A 12,592-nucleotide genomic window follows, 5' to 3' on the forward strand; every position below is an offset into this window, starting at 1 on the left:
GGGGGACACACCCCGCTCCTGCCACTGCTGCAGCCACCAGAAAGCATTGCCTTTCGCCTTTCCTCCCTCCCCATCGGCTGCCCAGGGTACTTGCTGTAAATCATTATTTGCATCCTATCAGCTCCCTTGGCCACCGCAGTTTCTTTCTAGTGAAACCTTAACCTTGTTCCTGGAACTGGGAGGCAGTGCACACAGGGCCTCTGATTTAGCGCCAGTCGGGGGCCGCCGGGGGGAATGGGAAAGGCTGGTGAGAAGTTCTCCACCAGAAGCCTCTAGAGCTCCGTGCTGCCAAGTTCTAGCTATGTCTCCATCCCCCTCCCCTCCACTAGCCTTCCACTGCCTGGTCTCTGGAAGGCTGAGTTTGGGGCTGGGGTTCCCCAAGAAGAGGGGTTGGGCCTTAATTCCTCTCCCAGATCTGGCGTCCAGCAGAGGCCAGGCTAGAGGAGGTTGAGAGTGTTTGGGACACAAGGATGGAGTGGCAGGTGAGGGTCTTTCAAAAGGGAGGCACCAAAGTGGTGGTGCGTCAGAGGGGCCTGCAGACCCCTGAGGATGGCACATGGGGGGATTGCTTCATCTCCACTGAAGGAGGGTGAAAGGCAGGTGGATGGAGTGTGAGCAAGGGGCCGTGTGACAGCCAGCGACAGACAGCAAGGGCCCCTGGAAGTCCCCTGCCGGGCGTGGGTGCCATCCCCTGGGAGCCCTCATCATCTGCGCCGGCTTCCTTGCACAGATGCTGTACCCTCTCTCTTCCCTCTTGTCTGTCCCTGACAGCTGTCATCTGCTCACACCAGGCAGCCTAGGCAGTTCCCTTCAGTCACCCTTGTCTGAGGGGCAGAAGGATCTTGAAGCTTTCAGATCACATGGTGCCTCCAGGGACGCTGGGGCATGTGCTCTGTGCTCTTAGATTCTGGACTTATGGTGAAAGGGCAGGGTTATCCCCATGGTGTGACCGGAGCTCCAGGTGGAAATCTGGGAGTGGGCTCAGAACCTGGGCCCTCACCCAGGGGCCCCTCCTGCTACCCTCCCCAGATGTGACATGAACAGCCCCGGGGCAGACAGTTTAGCCCGAGAGGCGCCACTGGACAGCCCCACGGCTGCTGCACACACAGCACAGTCACCAGCCAGCACCAGTCCCGCCCCCAGGCCTCTGGGAGCCCAGAAGCAAGAACTGCCCACCACTCTGCACTCCTGGAGGCTGGTGTGTGGCTCGATGCGGGGCGGGGCCCAGGGAGGAGTACAGGGCGTCAGTGGTCTGGACTCAAGGCCTCCCTGGAAAGTTGGCTCTACCGCCCACCTACCCGGCAGGAGATGCCCACAGCCCTGCCCCATCGTCCTGTGGGCGTGGAGGCCGAAGGCTTGACCTGCCAGGATCCCCAGCAAGCAGGTGGACTGAGGGATCCCTTCTTTACTGCTTGATTCTTGGGTATTATGTTCACACCCAGAATTCCCCTTTCTTTTTTCCACTGTGGAATCGCACCCAGGGCAGATGGTTCTGAATCACTGTTCATTCAAAAGCCACGTATAGGGCCAGGCTCTGCACCAGGGCTGGGGGCCTACCCTCGGGCGGCTCGCTGTCCTCTGGGGAGTCAGGCAGATGCACAAACTAAACCACAGTGACAGTGACGAGTGATGGGAGGGGAGGAGTCGGCAGGAACCGGACGGGCTGTTCGTCTGAGGCGCCTGGAGCAGGAGCCAGCCCTGCAGCGCAGAATTGAGGCGGGGTGGGTCTCCCTTGCCCAGAGCAAGGGAAGAGCTCGAGAGCTGGGGCAGCTAGAATCTGGTGAGCTGGAGGGAGGGTCGTGGGAGGTAAGCTCGGAGAGGTGTGGAGCCCAGTGGCCCGGAAACGAGCACGGATTGCACTCTTCCTGTGTAGACAGCACCAGAGTGTCTGTCGAGACCCGAAAGAGCCCCCAGGGGCCAATGATGCCTGTGGACAGGAGGCCCTGTTCTCCAGTGGGCATCTAGGGTGGAAGAGTGACCCTGGAAGCAGCCCTGCCTTCCTTCCCAGCCCCGTGTCTCCACCCAGGGGGACAAAGTGGATGCCTGTGGGGATGCCCGGGGTCAGGGAGGGGTATTGCCTGGAGGCTGGCCTGCAGCCTGCACTGTGCTCCTCCTGCCAGGCCACCTCCTCCCCTACCTTCCTTGTCCATGACTCTGACCTAGAATGTTGGGGACCAAGCACAGGCCCACAGTCCACTGGCTGGGGGAGCCCAGCAAGCCCTGCTCTCTCCCGGGGCCTCGGCCATGATTGGGTCCTCTGTCCCAAGCAACCCTCCCTGGCCCGGCCCTCCTGTGGGCATGTGTCTCTCTGGCCAAACCTGTTTGGAGCCTTTTTCTGATTGCCTCCTGTCCCCTTCCTCCTCTGGTCCCAGTGGTCCCCTGGAAGTGCTCAGTCAGGGCTCACTGACCACCAGACCCCGGCCCGCCATTGTTTCCCGTAAGTTTAAGGAAAGTACTGACCACCTGGACAGGCAGGAAATGAAGGAACCCCCTCCCCTCCTCTCGCCTAATGCCGCACTACCCAGTAAATGTTTCTGAGTGAGTGAATATATGTGAGTGAATGAATGAATAGCTGTAGTGTTACCCACTTGGAAACATGATGGGACCTTCATTCTTCCCCCCAAGTGGACGGAGCCCTGGCTGGGAAGTCTGCCGGGGAAGCCCAATCCAGTGTCCTCACCTGGTCCCCAGCATATGCCACCCCCAGACCCCTCTGTTCTCTGTCCTTCCCAGTAGAATAAATTGTACCCGTGAGGATCCCACTGAGGAGGTATGGGAAGCAGGGCTGCTCAGAGGCCCAAGAGAGATCAGGATATTTTAATTTTTATCTTAAAAAATAAATAAATGCTAAAACTAGGTTTCAAAAATGGTGGTAGATTTTAAATGTTTACATTTAACAAATGAATACTTTGAACACACACACACACAAATATAACCATGCCATTTACGGGATAATTACAGTGTTTATAAAAGAAAAACCTTAGTTCATGGCAGGCTCCAGGCATAGTGTGGTCCAGAAATGGGACACAGGTTCGAAATTGAAAGACACATGGCTCCTCTGAGATGCGTCCGTCTTGCTGGGAGAGTGGAAAGTGAAACCTTGAGGCCCTCTGGGGGTGTGGTCCAACACTCGTGCTCCCTGACCCCGTGTGACGCGCCCCAGCGGTTGGAAGGCTCCCCTTCCCCACCTGCACAGTGGTGGCCCCAGCCCCGCCAACTACACACCTACACTGGCCTGAGGGCTGCAGGGCGGGGGCTGGGGGAGAGCATGAGGGGCCCGGGTCAGAGACTGCCCAGGCCCCCCAGCCAGCACAGGCTACCGCCAGTCCTCTCCTCGGGGGGCCCAAAGGCCAAGCCAAGGGGCAGGAGCTTAGGTCCCGCTCTCTGAACAGTGTTGGAGGACAGAGGTTAGGGACCCTGGGAGCCAGCTGCCCTGGCCTTTAGTGCCCTGGGTTAGCTGTGTGTTGGCCGTGGGGCCACTCACTGGATACCAGGCTAACAGAATGTCAGCTTCTGCCCTTTACTGTTTTTTGGAAGGAATTATGCTCAACAGTAAGGAAATGGTGAGATAAAGTGGAAGAAGCCTCTGCTCTACCCCTTACTAGCTTGGCCTCCTTGACAGGTTACATAACTTCCGCTGCACTTGAGTTGCCTACTTGGCAAAAGGGGACAGTCACCCCAGTGTCCCCAGGCTCTTGAGAAGACGGGAGTGTAGGCAGGTGTTTGGCCAAATAATATTCCACTGTAGGGAGAGACCACACATTTTCCATTCATTGCTTGGTGGGCACTTGGGTTGTTTCCACTTTTTCACTGTTATGAATAGTGCTACGAACATTCGTGCACAAGTTTTTATGTGGACATGGGTTTTCATTTCTCTTGGGTATACACCCAGGAGTGGAATTTCTGGGCCATTTGGCAACTCTATGTTTAACTGTTTGATGAACTGCCAGACTGCTTTCCAAAGTGGCTGCACCACTTTACACTTCCAGTAGCAACGTATGAGGGTTCCAGTTTCTCCAAATCTTCCCCAACACTTGTTACTGACTTTTTGATTAAAGTCATCCTAATGGGTGCAAAGTGTTATCTCCTTGTGGTTTTGATTTGCATTCTCCTGATGCCTGATGATGATCAAGTGTCTTTTATATGCTTTTCAATCAGTTATCTTTTTTGAGAAATGTCTATTCAGCTTCTTTGCCCATTTTAAAAAACTGGGTTGTCTTTTTATTATTGAGTTGTCAATGGTCTAGATACAGGTTCCTTATCAGATTTGTTTCTCTCACTCTGCGTTGTCTTTATAGTGTCCTTTGATGCACAAAAGTTTTTTATTTTGATTAAGCCCAATTTATCTATTTTGGTTTTGTTGCTGTGCTTTTGGTTATTTTTTTTAGTTTTTCAAATACACAAAACAGTCTCTTGATTCTAAAGTGAAAAGGTTACGCTCAGAGTAGCCTCACGCCCATTCCACCCACCCCATAGGTAGCCATTTACTTTAATTTCTGGCTTATCATTCCTGTTTATTTTTGCAAATTTTATGAAGAGGGAGCTTGTTGGGTCAGGAGTTGACACCTGAACAGTTCTGTTGGATATTGCCACATTTTCATCTGTGGGTCATACCCCTTCTGTCCTAGCACTGTTACAGGAGACTGCTGTTTTCCCAAGCACTTGTATTCTATTTCCCACAGCACTTGTATTGGGGCTTTGCCAATCTGAGAGGTGAAAAATGTTCTGAGTAGCTTTTTTAAAAATGTCAACTTTATTAAAGTACAATTTACATATAATAAAACACACACATGTGAAGTGTATAGTTTGGTGAGTGTGGCAAGTGATCTACTTTCTGTCACCGTAGGTTAGTCTTGCCCTTTCCAGAATTTCATATAAATGGATTTATGTAGACTTGTGTCAGACTCCCGTGACTCAGCATAGAGATTCTGAGATGTATACACATTGCTGTGTGCCTTGGTGGCTGGTTCCTTTGATGGGGAGCAGTGTCCACTGGATGGATGTCACTGTTTGCCTGTTGATGGACATTCGGATTGAGCCTAGTCCGTGCCTATTAGGACTAAAGCTGCCATGAGCATTCTTGCACAGTCTTTTTGCAGACCCGTGTTTGCATTCCTTGGGGTAAATGGGAGTGGAGTCGCTGGGGCACATGTGATGTGTATGTGGACTCTTAAATCGCCAGGCTTTCTCCTCACGGACTGTGCCGTTTCCATTCCCACGAGCAGCAGCCGGTGAGTTCCTGCTGCTCCACATTCTCGCAGACCTTTGGTGTTGCCAGCCACAATTTTTCATTTTGGCCATTCTAGAAGGTAAGGTATGCTGTCTCTTTGTGGTTTATTTTTTTTAAATTTAAAATTTTTATTGCAGTATAGTTGATTTACAATGTTGTGTTAGTTTCAGGTATACAGCAATGTGAATCAGCTATACATATATCCAATCTTTTTTAGATTCTTTTCCCATATAGGTCATTACAGGGTATTGAGTAGAGTTCCCTGTGTTATACAGTAGGTCCTTATTAGTTATCTGTTTTATATATAGTAGTGTGTATTATGTCAATGCTAGTCTCCCAATTTATCCCCCCCCCCCATCCTCTGGTAACCATAAGTTTGTTTTCTACGTCCGTGACTCTACATCTGTTTTGTACAGATAAGTTTATTTGTACCCTTTTTTTTTAGATTACACATATAAGTGATATATTTATATTTCTCTGACGGATTTCACTCAGTATGACAATCTGTAGGTCCATCCATGTTGCTGCAGGTGGCATTATTTTGTTCTTTTTTATGGCTGAGTAATATTCCATTGTATATATGTACCACAGCTTTATCCACTCCTCTTCTGATGTACATGTTGGTTGCTTCCATGTCTTGGCTCCTGTGAACAGTGCTGCAATGAACATTGGGGTGCATGTATCTTTTTGAATTATGCTTTTCTACGGATATATGCCCAGGAGTGAGACTGCTGGGTCATATGGTACTTCTTCTGTATTTAGTTTTTTAAGGAACCTCCGTACTCTTCTCCATAGTGGCGCTACCAATTTGCATTCCTACCAACAGCGTAGGAGGGTTCCCTTCTCTCCACGCCCTCTCCAGCATTTACTGTTTGTAGATTTTTTAAAACTTATTTATTTAATTTATTTATGGCTGAGTTGGGTCTTCGTTGCTGCGTGCGGGCTTTCTCTAGTTGCGGCAAGTGGGGGCTACTATTCCTTGCAGCGCGTGGGTTTCTCATTGCGGTGGCTTCTCTTGTTGCGGAGCACAGGCTCTGAGCTTGTGGGCTTCAGTAGTTGTGGCTCACAGGCTCTAGAGCGCAGGCTCAGTAGTTGTGGTGCATGGGCTTAGTTGTTCCGTGGCGTGTGTGATCTTCCCGGGGAGGGCTTGAACCCGTGTCCCCTGCATTGGTAGGCAGATTCTTAACCAAACCACCGCGCCATCAGGGAAGCCCTGCTTGTAGATTTTTTGATGATGGCCATTCTGACCAGTGTGAGGTGGTATGTCACTGTAGTTTTGATTTGCATTTCTATAAGCACATCTTTTCATGTGCTCTTTGGCCATCTCTTTGTGGTTTGGATTTGCATTTCCCTAAAGACTAAGGATGCTGAGCATCTTTTCAGGTTCTTATTAGCATTGTATTTCCTCTTCTGTGAAATATCTGTTCAAACCTTTTGCTCACTTTAAAAAAATCAGGTTATTTGTCTCTTTATCATTGAGCCGGAAGAGTTCTTTATATATTCTGGATATGAGTCCTCTTTATGTACAGTGTGGATATTTTCTCCTACTCTGTCGTTTGCCTTTTCATTTTCATAGTGGTGTCTTTCAGAGACCAGAAATTTTGAATTTTGTGTCCTAAGAAATTTTAGCATTTCTTTTAAGTAAGATTGAACACCTTTTCTTATGTATAAAAGCTCTTTGCTTATCTTTTTCTGTCAACTGCCCATGTCTTTGGCCTGTTTTTATTTTTGTTTTTTAATCAGTTTATTGGTCTTTTTCTTCTTGATTTTAAGAGCTATTTATATGTTAGGGGGATGAGCCCTTCATGGTGTGTGGTGATATTTTCACCCAGTGTGTCATTTGTCTTTTCAACGTTGCTTACAGTGTTTTTTTCCATGCAAAATTCCTGACGTGTGTCTTTACATCATCCACTGTATCTGTTTTTATTGTTTATAGACTTTGGATCATCGGCTCCCCACTCCCAAGTTATAAAGAAATTCACCCATGTTTGCGTCCAGTATTTGAATGGTTTCATTTTTTTACACTTACATCTCTGCTCCCTTTGGCCTTGATTCTGCTTTACAGTGAGGCATGGAATCAATTTTATCTTTTTGCAAATGACTCTCCAGTTGTCCCTATGTCGTTTATTTAAAAGCTCATATTTTTCTAATGATTTGAGATCGCATTCCTCAGACCTTTATTATTAAAATACTAAATTTCCACGTGTATTTGGACATTCTGTTCTGTTCTGCTTCTCGACTCATTTGGTTCCACTGGCCCATTTGTCTGTGCTCCTGCTGACACAACCCTGTAAATTACAGGCTTTATGACTTGTTTCAACACTGAGTAGGGGAACTGCCTCACTGCTCTTTTCATTCAAAGGTTTTCTTAGATCGTCTTGCTTATTTCCTTTTCCACATAAACTTTAAAACCAGCTTGTCTAGCTCCAGGAAAGATACTTGATTTTTTAAAAACTGAGATTGTGTTAAATTTATATGCTTACTTGGGAAAGTTGACATCTTTATTGGTGTTGAATTGTCCCGTGCAAAAAACACAGGGTGTATCCCCATTTATCCCACTTTACTTTTCATACAGTGTTTGTGAGGACTGTTACAGGACTGTTTTGAAGGATTTTCTCCCTAAAGATGTTGTACATTTCATGTTAGGTTTACTCCCTAGTAATTTATCTTTTTCATTGCTCTTACGATGGGTTCTTCTCTTTCATTATGTTTTCTAACTGGATGTTGTTTGTATACAGGAAGGCTATAATTTTGTGTCATTAATTTCATATCTTGCTATCTTACTGAATACTCATTATATGTATTCATCTTAGCATTTATTTTCTTGGGTTTTCTAGGTATACTTGCATATCATCTGCAAAAAAGATAATTTATCTCTTCCTTAGGGTATGGACATTTTTAAAGCTTTGCATTACATATTGCCAAATCTCTTCTTTTAAAAAAAAAAAAAAGGTACCAATTTATACTCCTCCTGGAAGTGTTTCACCATACCCTTGCCAGCACTGAGTGTTAACATTTTTAAAATCTTTGCCAGTTTATTACAACCTTTATTCATTAAGAGGACAAGGCCCCGTCTTCCCCAGGTGGTGGGCAGAAGGCTGAGGACCTAGCAGGGAACAGACTAACCTGGGAGTCCACAGTCTACGAGGAGCTGAGGCTTAAGTTTCTCCCCTGCCCCCAACTTTATTGAGGAATGGCTAACAAATTAAAACTGTATATATTTAGGTTGTACATGTGATTTTTTAAAGGTATACAATGTGATCATTTAATATGTGTATACTTTTGAAATGATGACCACAGTCAAGTTAATTAACACATCCTTCAGCTCACAGCCCTTTTTTTATTTGTGGTAAGAACACTTAAGATCTACCCTCTTAGCAAATTTTAAAAGTATACAGTACTATAAACTATAGTCAGTAGGCTATACACTAGATCCTCAGGATTTATGCTGCTTATAACTGAAAGCTTGTACCCTGTGACCATCTCCCCATCCCCTCCAGGGCCTGGCAACCATCCATCTACTCTCTGGTTCTATGAGTTTGGCTTTTTTAGATTCTACACGTTAAGTGATATCATACAGTATTTGTCGAGGCTGAAGTTTCTGGAGGTTTACAATTAAGACTGCTGCTGCCCTCCTGAGCCCAGCCAACGGCAAAAGGACTGGCTGTCCTAGCAGAGAAACCCCATCTCCGGCCCAGAGAACGCATTTTGGAAAATCCCTGAGCAGTTCTGTAAAATCCATTGCCTCCCCCCAACCCCCCTTTTTGCAGAGTCTCATCATAATCAGCCCTTTGGGTGCCTTACTTGATCCCCTACACAGCCTGGGCAGTGCCAGGAACAAGGGGAAGAGCCAGGATCCCTCCCCGCCGCCCACGCTCAAGCCAGCTTTCTCCCCGCCCTGCCGTGTGCAGAGTGTGCAGAGGTAGGGCCGGGTGCTGAGGGTTCTTCCCCAGAGCTGAGAGCCAATAAGATGGATGACAGAATGGATTGAGGCTCCTGCTTTCCCATTAAAGCCCTTCCCAGGGCCTGGCCCCCCAGGGTCCTGTGAAGAGCCCTGGCTACCCACTTGCAGGAGGGCGTTCCTCACTGACACGGACTCTGCCTGGCCCTGGCTGGCGGCCCCCCTCCCCAGAGGCTGGGCGGGAGGATGGAGGGGGCCGTGGCCCGCCAGGCTCACCCGCCTCGTCTTGGCCTGGTCCCCTCCTCCAAGCAGCCTGCCCCAGCCCTGAAGCCCAGGCAGCCTTTTTACTCACATAACCCTTTCCCTCTCACCTGTGTTCCCAGCTCTGTACCTTACTTGCTGTGTGATCCTGGGCTAGTTGACTCCCCTTCCCTGAGCCTGTTTGCATCTACACCTCCTCACAGGCTGTTGTGAGGAGTGAAGGAGGGAGCATCTGCGCCAGGTCGGCAGAGCCCGCGTGTGTTTACTGAATGAGAGAGTGAACGAATTAATGAATTGTGTCCGCGAGCCCTCTGGCGCCCCTCCCTCCACTCAGATGGTTAGAACTGGAGGAGCGTCAGATGCAGCCTTCGTCAGAAAGGCAACGGCTCCTCCACGACCAGCCCCATCCCACCCGAGGGGGCAGGCCCAGGGGTCTGTTTCAAGCCTTGCTGAGGAGGATCTGGGTGGGGAGCCTGGCCCAGAGAAGGGCAGGGCCGCCAGGCCACCCTCAGGCTACTGGGCCCCAGCCCCAGTCCCTCAGCACCATCCCCCGCTGCTTCGGGCGTCTGGACCTTGGTGGTCTCATCCCAGTGTCCTTGGACAGCAGGGTGCATGTAAAAGTGAGGGTGTGTGTGAGAGGCACACCCACCACCAGCCCTCGGCCCCAGGCAGTTGGTCCTCAGGAGAGAGGAAATTTCCTTTTCTGTATTTATTTTCCACATCCCCGACACTGAAAGCCAAGCTGGTGTTGATATTTACCTTGGCCGGGACTCCCCATCTCTCCGGGCCAGCCTCGCGTAAACACGATGTTCCTTTCCTCGGCTCTGCCAGCACTGAGGTGGCTTTTTGCAACCAATTCTAGGAATTTTGAAAGTCTGTAGGCGTAAGTTCAGGGCCCAGGCGCACAGGGCGCGAGGAGCGCCTGGGGGCTCCATGCTGGCCTTGGGCCTTCTCCCGGGGGTTCACGCCGGGGGTGCAGAGACAAAGCTGGGCCTGTGGGGGCCAGCGGGCAGGGCCCCCCATCATTCCTCTCGTTCCTCGGGGCCCGTGGTGGCCAGAGGGCTTACTCTGGAGGGCAGCAGTGGTCAGCGCCACAGAAATGGGAGTGAGCGGGGAGCTGGGCGGGGCAGGGACGCTGCGGCAGTGGGAGGGTCCGCACGGCCCGGTCCAAATCCCAGCTCCCCCAGCTCGGCCACCGGGGGCTCATTCACCAGGGAGGCCTTGGGCAAGTGACCGCAGGGCTCTGAGACGTGGCTTCGTTATACAGGAAACGGGGTGTCAGTCCCTTGGTGATAAGGGGGCTGTGAGGCACTGCAGGTGGCAGCCATGTTCCTTTTGCTGTCGCCACAGCTGCACGGCTTTGAGGCAGCATCACGGGCGGCACTGGGTGAACGAACGCTCTGAACATCTCCCGTTCTCCACGCAGATCTGGGACATGAGCGACGACGAGACCGTCTGACACGCCCCCCCACCCTGGCTGCCGGCCCACTGAGGGGCTCTCAGTCTCCGGAGCAGGACGCTGCCCCCAGGACCGGTGATTCTGGTGATTCTCCAACCTCTGTGGTCCCCTCATCTCCATACCTTAAGGACTGGGGCCCTCCCTCTGCTGCCCGGGAGCTTCTCCGTTTCTTATGATTCATGGTCCCACCAGTTCTCAGCTAAATAATAACCTTGGCTTCGGCCTTGCCTGTGATCTGGGACTTGGTTCCCTCCAGGAGCAGTTCTTTCTTCTTGTTGTCACACGTGTTTGGTAGTCAGGCTCCCGGGATTCTCCTGGCCGTGACCCCCATGGGGTGGAATGAGGAGAGGGAGGAGTTGGCCCAACGCAGAGCAGGCAGGGAGGTGAGAATTCAGCTCCTTGCCGCAGCCATCGCGGGGGCAGCGCCACAAAGCCCGCAGAGGGGCCCCGGGCACGTGTGAGCGCTGGGGTCCTCGTCAGCTTGGCCTGCAGGCGGGGGAGGCAGGAGAGCTGAGGCACGTGCGGGACAGAAGGGACCGCACTTGTCCCTGTGAACCCAGACCCCCGCTGGGGACGGAGTCTGCTGCCCAGACAGCTTCCCCACCTGCGGGCCTGTCCTCAGCTGCGGGCTCGGGAGGACACAAGCGTCTGCTGCTTTGGGCTGGTGGCAGGGTCCAGGGGCAGATCCTCGAAGCTGCCTGCGTGGGGCCCCTCCTGCCTCTGTACAGGACACCCGAGGCCCAGAGAAGGCTTCAGACCCCACGTGAGAGCCTGCTCTCCTGCCGCAAGCAGGGGTGGCTGCGCCTTCCGTCCCAGGCTCCTCCCTGGTGAGGGCCTGGAAGGCCCGACTCCGTGTGGGCTGGAGTCCGTGGTGTGTCTGCCTCAGCCTGTGGCCAGGTGTCCATCAGGAGTGGCGGGAGGGCTCTGCCGTGGGCCCCTTGGGCTGATTTTCCTCCTCCTCCTGGCTGACCACGTCCGTGCCAGCCTCAGAGCTGGGCACGGAACCCAGGACAGGGGCCCTTTCCACTTTTATTTCTGTGGTGTCATCTTTTTTGTCTTGGGCCTGGAACCAAAGTCAGAATTGAGTCTGAGTCGTACAAGAGTTGGATTTCTGTTAAGTTAGGTTTTAAGTGACATTTCTCCTAGAGAGTTAAAATTACAGCTTTCCAGCCTGTTGGGGGGGGGGGGCTTAAATCGGAGGCCACTGTACAACAGGGCGGGGCTGCTGAGCCTTGCCCCACCCTCTCGGGGCTTCAAGCAAAGGTCCCGCCCAGCCTGGCTCTGTCACTGCAGGACCCAAGGATCACACATACAGTCTGTGGTTTAAGAGCACTTTATTATTGTTCTTAAGGCTACTTTTAAGTACAAAAAAAAGATGGCCTGCCAAACCTTTTTTTTTTTCTTCTCCTTCCAGGAAAAACAGGCCACAGAGAATGGTATATTACAGATTTACAAACATGGAGAGAATGGTCAGAACACACTGCAGATGGCGTGGCTCTGTGAAGAACCTCTCTGTGCCCCCCGAGGCCTGGGAGTGTCCCTTCCTGGTGACCGTTTGGTTTCCTGCCCGAGGCCCCTCCCAGGTGCTGCCTATCCCAGATAGGTCAGCGCACCAGGGACCCGGCCCTCAGTGCCACCGTCCCTCGCAAAGCGATGGCCTCGCTGGTGGACGCGGGCGTGCGAGGAGCCCGTTCTGCACAGAGCCGCCGGCAGTGGGGTTGTTTTCCTGGGGCGACGCTCA

The sequence above is a fragment of the Lipotes vexillifer genome, unplaced genomic scaffold (genome assembly GCF_000442215.2).
Source record: "Lipotes vexillifer unplaced genomic scaffold, Lipotes_vexillifer_v1.1 scaffold1272, whole genome shotgun sequence".
NCBI classification, from domain to species: domain Eukaryota; kingdom Metazoa; phylum Chordata; class Mammalia; order Artiodactyla; family Lipotidae; genus Lipotes; species Lipotes vexillifer.